Source organism: Delphinapterus leucas, chromosome 4 (genome assembly GCF_059928025.1).
Source record: "Delphinapterus leucas isolate spDelLeu-1000000601 "Yukka" chromosome 4, BTC_Dleu_Yukka2, whole genome shotgun sequence".
NCBI classification, from domain to species: domain Eukaryota; kingdom Metazoa; phylum Chordata; class Mammalia; order Artiodactyla; family Monodontidae; genus Delphinapterus; species Delphinapterus leucas.
In genome coordinates this window covers 81,996,557-82,007,145 of record NC_143132.1, presented here as the reverse complement: position 1 = coordinate 82,007,145, position 10,589 = coordinate 81,996,557, and the positions used below count along the sequence as shown (strand labels likewise).

Sequence of the window (10,589 nt, the reverse complement as noted above, 5' to 3'; positions counted from 1 at the left end):
ATAAAGGTATAAATAGCTAATGGGAATATGGATTTGGCATTAAATGAAAGAAGTAGTTTGTTATCTGTGTTCGGTTACATCCTTTAGCCATCACTGATTTTTTTGAGGAGGGCTCAAAAGTGGCTCATGGAAAACACAGGGTTTTGAAGGAAGGAACATGCTTGGGTTGAGGGAAGGACAGGAGATTATTCATGTGTGGTGTGGGGGGAGGGTAAGGAGCTAGGTGGTAGATTCAGGAGGAACATGAAAGAGACAAAGGACAATGATAAAATAACCCTTGAGAAAAGGCTAATATCAACAAACTAAGGATAAAGTTGAGTCCATGAAATTTATAAATCTCCTGACCTGACTATAATAATTATATAAAACTTTTCCATCGTATTTGTCTCCCCAACAATATTTGTAGCCCTTTGACCCAGTTTCAGTTTAGCTACTTCCTTATTCCATTTCCAACTGCCTTGCCTGGTAGAGTTTGTGAAATATAAACCCTAGCTTGTTACCTCATCACTGCAGGTCCCTGGCTGGCACTTTTCTACCTGATCAATGGTAGCATCTCGTCTGCCCTACTGGAGAACCCTCTTTCACCATCACATCCAGCAGTCACTATATCCTGTCAATTCTGTCTTCTAGATATCTCTCGGATGCTTTCCATTCTCTCTACAGTAGCTTTTTTCCATCCTCCATCCATCTGTCTTCCACCCTTAAACAGAATCATCTTTCAAATCTAATCATGTCACTTCCCTTCACTTCTCCATATTTCTCTGCCCATAGGGGAAAAAAAATCTCTAATCTATTTTTTCCAGCCCTATCTTCTACATCTCTCATCACTTCCCACCAGCCCTGCTGACATGTTCCCCTCTCCCCAAATAGCAGCATGATTTCTTTCACACCTCCATGCCTTTGTGCATGCCTATTCCTCTGACTCATATACCCCTTCTTTATTCTTCCTGGACAGCAATTTTCCCTTCTTTGTACTTCAAAAATTTGTATCCATCTCCTTCAGAGAGCTGCTGATACTACATATTAATCATTTATTTGTATGTTTCTCCTCTGTTAGACTGTAAGCTCCTCCAGAGCCAGGATCCACTGTCTAGTTCATCTTTGCATTGTCTTTACTGCTTAACACAGACGCAGCACCCTGAGTGATTAACAAAGTATTTGTTGATTCTGTGAATGAGCTGAGTAGAAAATATCTAAGTGACCACCTTCCTCACAAAAATGGGAGTTTTTAGGTGTAGGTTTGTGGTTTTGCAAATCTAATGAGTGCCTTTCTCAGATCCTTGTTGCAAGAACTGATGTGAGAATGTCTATAAAAGTCCTTGAATATCTTGGAAGATGTGACAGGTCTAAGCTTTAGGTGTTTAAGCAGCATACCAAAAAACCCAGTTGCTTTAGCACTTCTAACTTGTATTCTCTTTCTAAGAATGATCTCAGGTGCCCTTTAAGCTTAATGTAAGGCCTTAGAAAATATCCTAACTGTACATTTTTCTTTCGACTTGTAATTTTCTGATTATTTTTATAAACTTGACTTTCTGCACTGTTTTCCTTCTTATTAGGATTATTCCTGTCTTCTGTCTTCTTTTCACCTGCTTATACCATCTTTGAAATTATTGTATTAGGAGTAAATAGTCCAAAGCAGCTAAGCCCTTAGTTTGCAGTAAGAGGCAGAAGACACTGATCAGCCGCCAGGGTGCCAGGTTTGGGAGCTGTGCGAGTTTACACAAGCACATGTGTGCACAGTCTCATAGCTTCTTCTTGCCAGGTTAATGTCTCAGTTCTCATTCTGTGGTAAATAGTGTCACCTTTTTCTTTTCAAAACATTTGTAAGTTCATTAAAAATAGATGAAGCAACTCTGAACCTCTTGTTTGTTCTCTCTCACTTGAGGACTTTTTTTGGCCAGAGCTTCTTGAATCCTAAATTCCCCTCTAATTGCCAGTATTTAAAGTGTGAGAATTTTCTCTATAATTGTCTTATTTCAGAAATTTGGTATGGCATTGGGGCTGGGGGTGTCTGAGAGGTGCTTTTGAAAATCTGACTGCGCTGTATCCTTCCGCTGTAGCCCTTGTCTGGCCTCGGAGCTGCCCTATCCCTGAGTCCCTTGTCTAGATGGCTGCGCTGATAGACGGCTTCTCCTGGGGGAGCTTCATGGATCAGCCCTCTGCCCGTTACCGTGTAGCACGATTATAATTTATAGCCCCAGATGGTGACTCACAACCGTCAGAAGAGGTATTAACTATTAAATTGCTTCCCTCTTTTTAAAATAGTTGATGCCATTTGCAGAGGGTTCTGTAAAAAAAATAGTTATAAAAATATTGAAAAAAGTACAGTTTCATCAGAATGGGAAGAACATTATAATAAAAAAATAAACCACTGCACGGTCAGGTTTATTTTTTGTGGGGCCCACCTCCAGGTGGAAATGAGGTTTTGAGGCATAAATTCTGGTCATATTCCTGAATTTTCATAGGAAGATATCAGCTTTTTCTCCTTCTTGGTTGATTCTTAAAGCTTATGGGTCTACCCCTTACATGAAAACCCAGAATGTTTGAGTTCCAGGTTCTTGCCAGAGAATAGAACCTGCAATTCTTGCTACTCAATTTTTTGGAAAGCTTGAGTGTGATCAATAATGATCAGGGAAAGATTTCCTGAAGGAGATGCAGTCCATCCCTTTCTGCATTAAATCAATTTCAGCTATTTCCTTGGAATCTCTTACTGTAAGTATTGCTTTTCTGGAATACTTGGGAAACTTACCTTGAATGGAGAGGTGCTGTAAAAACTGTCCAAGAAATGCTGCTGTATTTGCTCTGAGGGTATTGTTGAGGCTGTTTTATCATTTTGTACGGATCAGTAGAAGAAAAGCCTCTTGGGCCTTAGTATTGTAAAAACTGCTCTTGGACAATTGGTATGGTTTTCTCTTACTTGAACAATTGTGTCTTTCTCCTTACTTTGATCCACAGAAAGCTCTGGTCCAAATTTGTGAACCATCTTTACAGTTGCTAACATACAAATTATTTTTGCCTACTGTTTTTTTTCTTGGTGGTTTTTTCTTTTTTTTTTTTACATTTTATTCTCATTTTCCCTTCACCTGTTTACCTCTTGTACTGTGTGCATTTTTGTCAGTAGCCTCAAGTCCTTTTTAGAACAAAGTCCATGTGTCTGTTTTCTAATATGTATTTTTTTAAGTCAATTTAAGAAGTCAAGCTTACTATATTCAGTCTCAAATAATATTGTAATATATTATCACTTTTAATATCACCAAAATATTTTCACTTTTGAATTTTAGGATGTAGCTGTATATGTTTTTGAACTCTTACGATCTTTAACAGCTCCACAATGTGAACCATGGACAGCATTTATCAGACAGGATGTAGAAGCCAGATGACGCCTGATAGTCTTACTGTGTAATTTAATCCTGGGTACTGTGTTGTTTGGCTTCACTAGACTCCGAGTGTGCATATATAATTATGTGCGCATGTGTAAAAAGCCCAGCCCTGATAGGAAAGAGAGGGAGGAACATCATTAGCAAAGATTAGGTTTGTCTCTCCAGCTGGGCAGCGTGCCTCTGAATTCCAAGGGCTTTCCCCAGTGTAAATTATTAGACTGACTCAGCTGCTGTTCAGTTCCCCTCTGGCTGAGCTGCATTTGCTAATGCTGTTAAGCTGTGGCTCAGGAGGTACAGTGTCCTGAGGTACTAAGTAGACCTTCTGCACGGAAAAAGAAAAACCTCCCTCCTTCTCATAGTCACGGGATGGGGGTATACGGTCTTCTCAAACCAAAGATAAAAAGACAAAAATGGAGAAAAAGGTAAACTGTATGCCAAACTTCAGCTACATATCCAGGGTTTTGGAAATTATTAGTAGACTGAAATCATTCCAATCTAGCGAAAGCAAATAGGAGTAATCTAATCCAAAGAGTTTAATTCGAATCAGTTGAGAGCCTCTGACTTTAGATTTGCTGCTGTTCTAAAATTGGCGAAGTTTAAACAAATTAACCCCACTCAGACAGCACTGAACCAAATTCAGGTTCAGAGCCACAGGATGGTCTTGTCTGAAGTTCTTCAATGATAATAGTACACTCATAACATGAAAACATGCACTGTTTTAATGTAGCACGAAGCACATGGCTCAGCATAATATACATATCAACTGGTTGAGTAGAATTCACAGCTACAGTAAACGATCTGTTTCCATTTTTTCTATTGACAGCTAAGGCTATGTGTACTGTATGAATGCAATTCAAAAAAACATGGTGTCTTCTCTGATTTTATTGCCTAAGATAGCCAACTTATTGATTATAGACAAACCTAACGGTCAGCTTATCCACTGAATGTCAGAGAGAATAAATGAAATGCACGGATAATATAGGAGCTGTAATTAAGTTGTTGTTTCAAATCTTTTTTTGAGTCATTAACAGTTTTTTTTTAACCAACCCTATTAACAAGTAGCAAAATTGTCTGACCCAAGTGATTTTTTTCCCTCTCCTTCCTCTGTTTTTTCTTTGGGGAAAGTGTTAATATGCTGAGGAATAGGACTAAAATATAAAGAACAAGGAAATCAGATAGCAACAGGATCATCCACTGATCAATTTTCAGGACAGTAAAGCGCCCAGCACCATACCTAGGCACTCAACCACATCATCAGTATTAGCAGCAGCAGTGGCAGCTATACTTAAACTCTGCACAAATAGTAGCCTAACAGTGCATCAATTAAGATTAAATACTGGATGTGGTTGAGAACTTATTACCTTACCTCCTGTTAGTGAAGACTTTATGAAGAAGGGAAATTTTCAACACAAATTATTAAGAACAGAAAGCCTGAGTTTTCCGTGAGCAGAAGAACGGCATTATAAGATCAAGTGAAGGAGTTAGCACATCTCTAAGAAGGGCTTTCTTGTAGTCACCACTGCCAGGGAAGGTGGAGAGGAAAGCACGTTGGTGGGGATGGGATAATTCTGGGGGGGTAAATTGGTGTCAGAAATTCACACTTGAATATGAGAGCTGTTATACACATATCAGACTGTGGAAACTAACTGGATTATCATTAAAAGTTAGAGTTGGAAGTCAGGCCAGCTTCACAGGTGTGTAATCGGGGCACTTGCATAGGGCCCTGCTCTTGGTTTAATGCTCTGCTGTCTCTAGATTGAAATTCTTACTAGTTCTTGAACAGGGGGGTCTTGCTTTTTCGTTTTGCTCTAGCTCTGAAAATTTTGTAGCCAGTTCTATTAGCATGTATAAAACTGTCAGAAGCCCTTAGATGATGATCTCAGTGGACCTCAGTACGTTGATTTCCTGTGACATGCCCCTTTTTGCTCAAAGGTCAGCACTTTTTTTCCTTCTTGTCTACTATCAGATTTCTAGAAGTGACTCTGAAAAATGTGTTTGTGCCAGAGTGACTTAAGGAAAACTCTGCCTCAATTTTATGCCTCCAAACAATGCTTTTAAGCTAATAAGGTATATACACATTATTTAATGTGATAACATGATTTCAAAAACTATATATTTTCCTGATTTTAATTCCTGTGGTTTTTGTGGTTTTCTGATCATTACACAAGTAATGAGTAGCGGCTTTTAAGAAGCCAAATTATTCTGAAAAAAGACTTGTTAGCCCAGCCTTCAAAATCTTTCATGATGTGACACCACTCTATAGTTATAGCTGTACTGATCACTGCCCTCCATGTACCTGTTGCTCCAACTATTCCAAACTGCTTGCTGTTCCTTGGAAAATGCCATTTATTTTCTTGCCTTCCATTCTTTTCTTTATGAAATTCTCTTTGATAAGAATGTATGCCTTCTTCCAAGTAGCACTTCTGCCTCGCCCATCCCTCACCCTTTTCCCACTGGTATGACTCTTACTCTTCCTTTAGGGTCCCACTTTGTTACATGAATGTCTCTTCCTTATGAAGCTTTCCTCTGATATTCTCAGTCAGAGTTATCATCGCACCTACTGCCGTGTCATGATCAAATACAGCTCTTGAAGCCTTTCTTAATTCCACCTTGCTTTCTAGTTACTTGTTTACTTGCCTATCTGACACAATAGGTTGTATATTCCTTGAGGGCAGGACTTTCTAAACTGTCTTTATTCCATCATCCATGGCATGGTAACACATTGTCTGGCACATGCTCAGTGCATGTTTACTGAGTGAGTGTCTTAATCTGTACCAGCTGCTATAGCAAAATACTACAGACTGGGTACCTTTTAACAACAGAAATTCATTTCTCACAATTCTAGAGGCTGGAAGTCTGAGATCAGGTGCCAGCATTGTTGGATGAGGGCCCTCTTCTGGGTGGCAGACTTCTCATTTTATTCTCACATGGTGGAAGGGGCTAGGGAGCTCTGTGGAGCATCTTTTATAAGGGCACTAATCTCATTCATGAGGACTCCACCCTCATGACCTGAGTACCTTCCAGAGGCTCCACCTACTAATACCATAATGTTTGGGGGTTAGGATTTCAGCATATGAATTTTGGAGGGACATAGTCAGGCCATAGTAGTGAGTGAATTAGAAAGATAACTCAAGTTCCCTTACAGTATTTTCTTGTGTGTTGTTGTCCCAAAGCACTTAGTTGGGACTTCCCTGGTGGTCCAGTGGTTAAGTGCATTGGTGGTCCAGTGCAGGGGGCATGGGTTCGATCCCTGATCGGGGAAGATCCTGCATGCTGCGTGGCATGGCCAAAAAAAAAAAAAAGCACTTGGTTGTAATTCCCTAAAGTGAAATAATCAGTTGATCTTATTAGAAATAGTTTCTACTTTAAGAAAGATTTGTGGGAAGAGAGAAATAATAAAAATAGGGCTGTCATTGGGGATGAAGTCCCTTAGAATTGTATAATGTAGTGACCCTAGGTGAAAAAGTAGTGAAAGTCCAGTAGTGGAAAAGTTAAAAAGACTAGAGGGCCCCAGAGTAGTCAGGAAAAATTACCTAAAACGTTTTGAAGTCAGAAAAACAGGAAGCCTAGGGTACCACTTGACTCTCAATTTAGCCATTCCTAGCCTGCAATTTAGTTCTCAACTTTTCTTTTTGTAGTGCCTTCCCTTAATTAAATTATACTGCCGTGTCAAGAAAAGACTTGAAATAAAGCCAGTATAATGGCAGGCCTATTTAGGAGTACGCTACATACATTTTTTTAAGCCCAGGTAAAGCAGTGGTCGTATTTAATTCAATTTAAACATGTACAAAAGAATAAAGACAATCTCTTTGAGCTGATATAGGGTGATTTTAAGGATATATTCTTTTTTCATTTACTTTTTATTGAAGTATAGTTGATTTACAACATTGTGTTAGTTTCAGGTATACAGCAAAGTGATTCAAATATATATATATATGTTTCAAAATATATATATATTTTCAGATTCTTTTCCATTATAGATTATTATAAAATACTGAGTATAGTCCCTGTGCTATATAGTAAATCCTTATTGTTTATCTATTTCGTATATGTTAGTATGTATCTGTTAATCCCATACTCCTAATTTTTCCTTCCTCCTCCCAAAATACATTTTTATTCTACCACTTTGACTCTTAAACTAAATCCTAGCTATTGTGAAATTTGAGTCTTTTCTCTTGATTCTGCCTAGTTGTAAGTAAGGAGAGAGAGAAAAAGAGAATAAGTCAGAATCAGAACCTGAATCTCCTGGGGTTAAAAAATAATCAGGGGCTTCCCTGGTGGCGCAGTGCTTGAGAGTCCGCCTGCTGATGCAGGGGAGATGGGTTCGTGCCCCGGTCCGGGAAGATCCCACATGCCGCGGAGCGGCTGGGCCCATGAGCCATGGCCACTGAGCCTGCGCGTCCGGAGCCTGTGCTCCGCAACGGGAGAGGCCACAACAGTGAGAGGCCTGCGTACTGCAAAAAAAAATAATAATCATACTCTTCTTTGAGTTTCTCTGTGACCACAGCCAATCATGTCTTTACTTTTGTCCCATGGGTAGGCTAATAGAATATATCACTAATCCCAAAACCTGAATTGTACAAGGCGTTGTAAATGGGTTAATTTCCAAGGTACTGGTATAATTGGTGGACCATCCTCACCCTATTGTCATTTCAGTGATTATGAGAAGAAGGCCATTTAGTTGACTAGGTATAAGGATTCTGTGATTCCTCATAGGTATTTATTTATTTATTTATTTTCATATTTTAAATTTTCGTGCTCAATTTATTTCAGTCTAGTGAGGTTGAATTGATGCCCCATTGCAAAATCCATTCTTCTAATGAAACTGCTTGTTTTTATGGGCTCTGTGGAAAAACTCTTCAAGTGAAAGTCATAAACTATACAGTGGAGTGGGATCATCCCAGAGGAGATGTGGGGTATATTCCCACAAAATTTTTATCCACTAAAATAAAGTTTAAAAATTAATATCGAAAGCATGCCTAGAAAGGGAAGAAAATCACGAAAGGACGTTAGAAACCCTAAAGATTTAATCAGAAGGACACTTTGATTTGCCTCAGTAAGTGAGGGAAAGGATACAGAAGGTGATAATGTGTTTGTCTGTGAACCCTCAGGCTATAACTAACGTCTCCTTCCTTAACCATTTTCTGTCACCTCACCCTAGATCTTTACCTCAACCTTCACTCAACACTGATCCTGGCGTAGGAAACTCCAGGAATGGCTTTTAGATTCTAAGGACAAGTAACCTTGACTGTGCTAAACTCTTGCTCATTTTATTCTGTAGACTCATGTTTATTAACTTTCATTTAGAAACACCCAGAGGTACATCTATCACAAAGGATGTTAAAGGATTCTAAATATAAAATTAATTCTAATATACGCATGAATGGAAATTTATAAATCTAAAGCAATGTGGTTGCATTTTAACAAAGCTTACCACAACTTACACAACTAACTGGACTTTGTCCGAGGCATCCTAGTAAAAGTGTCAGGAAAAGTATCAGTGTCCTTAGAACACCGATAGTTTCTAAGGAGCCTGTCAGAAGGCTATTGATGTATTCTGGTGATTCTGCCATTGCTCAGGACAGCTTGGGGACTTTGCCTTCAGAATGCCTTTTGCAAATATCAGTATTGGAATTAAAGGGAAGAAAAGAAAAGGGAGAGGTCCCCTCTCCCTCAACCCTTTCCCTGATAACCACTTTTCTGTTTTCTGTATGGTTATGTCTTTTCTATAAATGTATTTCATATAAATGGACTCATAGAAAACTTTTTAGGAACACGTGATTGAAAACGTACACTTGTAATGAGTTCAAATTTTAATTTCTGAAGGGAAGCAGCTAAATATGTCTAAATTCTATCCTCTGTAATATTAATGTTTGTATTGAGGCACTACGTGCTGACTGTTTACTCTCACAAATGGTTGATTATTCTGCATTTATTTTTCTTTCCACTAGAACTGTCTTGTACATTTTTTAACACTTAGGAAAAATATTTAATATTTATTGATATTTATCCTCATCAAGGATCCTTTAGTAGTTTGCAAATTTTAGCTATATATTTGGAGTAGAAATGGAAACTACACCAATGAATAATTAAATGATGGGTTTAGATTACTCTCTAGCACAAAGTCAAAATCACATTCCAAAATAGTGACAGGAGACAGGTGAAAAATGATTGATTTTTGCCAGTGTCAAACTTCTATTCTTGGTAAATCTCAAAATGTCCTATCATACACTTTCTAGAATATCATCTTGATTGAACCATTACTTTAAAAAATTAAAACTGCTGTGCTTCTGTGAGCAAAAACAATATTAAGGAGAAATGTAAAAGTCTAAAGCAATAGGATCTTTCACTAATATGGTTTTAATTACTTCTCTCTTAAAATTGGATATTGGATCCAGAGTCTAGAGTTCCTTGTTCCCCCCTGGAGTCTTTTTTTTTTTTTTTTCCGCGGGCCTCTCCCATTGCAGAGCACAGGCTGCAGACGCGCAGGCTCAGCGGCCATGGGTCACAGGCCCAGCAGCTCCGCGGCATGTGGGATCCTCCCAGACCGGGGCATGAACTGGCGTCCCCCGCATCGGCAGGCAGACTCCCAACCACTGCGCCACCAGGGAGGCCCCCCCCGGAGTCTTTATCCTGTTTATCTGTACAGTTTTCTCTGAGAAGTGACAAGAGCTGTTGGTGATTTGGTAGAAACTTCTGGTCCTGTTCAGCCTTCCCTCCATTAGCCCTCCCCTAGTTTTCTGCCTTTCACCTACACTAGTCCTATGATTAGGAACTTTAAGGAATGGTAATTATGAGAAAAATAGCAATCCAATTTCAGTTTTAAAATTCTGCACAAATGACTGTTGCAACTACTTCGGTATTTGAAAATGAATCCTTTGGCTCTTCTAATGATTTTAGACAACTGACTATGGTCCCTTGGAAAATCCTTTTAAAAAATCTCTGCTTTAATTTGATCCTGATGAATAATCATTAGAATGAACTGTACTTAAATCATCTTATTCGCAGACATTACTAGAATTTGGTAGCAAACCTGTTATTTTAAAGGCGCTAATGGAGTTCTATGCATTTATCAAATTCCCATGTACAAAGGGAAGCAGTAATCTTTATTAATTCTCATAACAAACAAATCTGTTAATATGAGTGAGTCATATGGAGAACTGCTGTCCAACTGAACCTTCTGTGATGATGGAAATGTTCTATTTTGTA

General features: G+C 38.7%; 1 protein-coding gene across 1 annotated transcript in view; it reads left to right on the top strand.

Annotated features, from left to right (window-relative positions):
* Positions 1–10,589, top strand: part of MAP3K13 (mitogen-activated protein kinase kinase kinase 13) — a 160,870-nt gene that overhangs the window by 87,654 nt on the left and 62,627 nt on the right. The gene's annotated exons all lie outside the window — the stretch shown is intronic.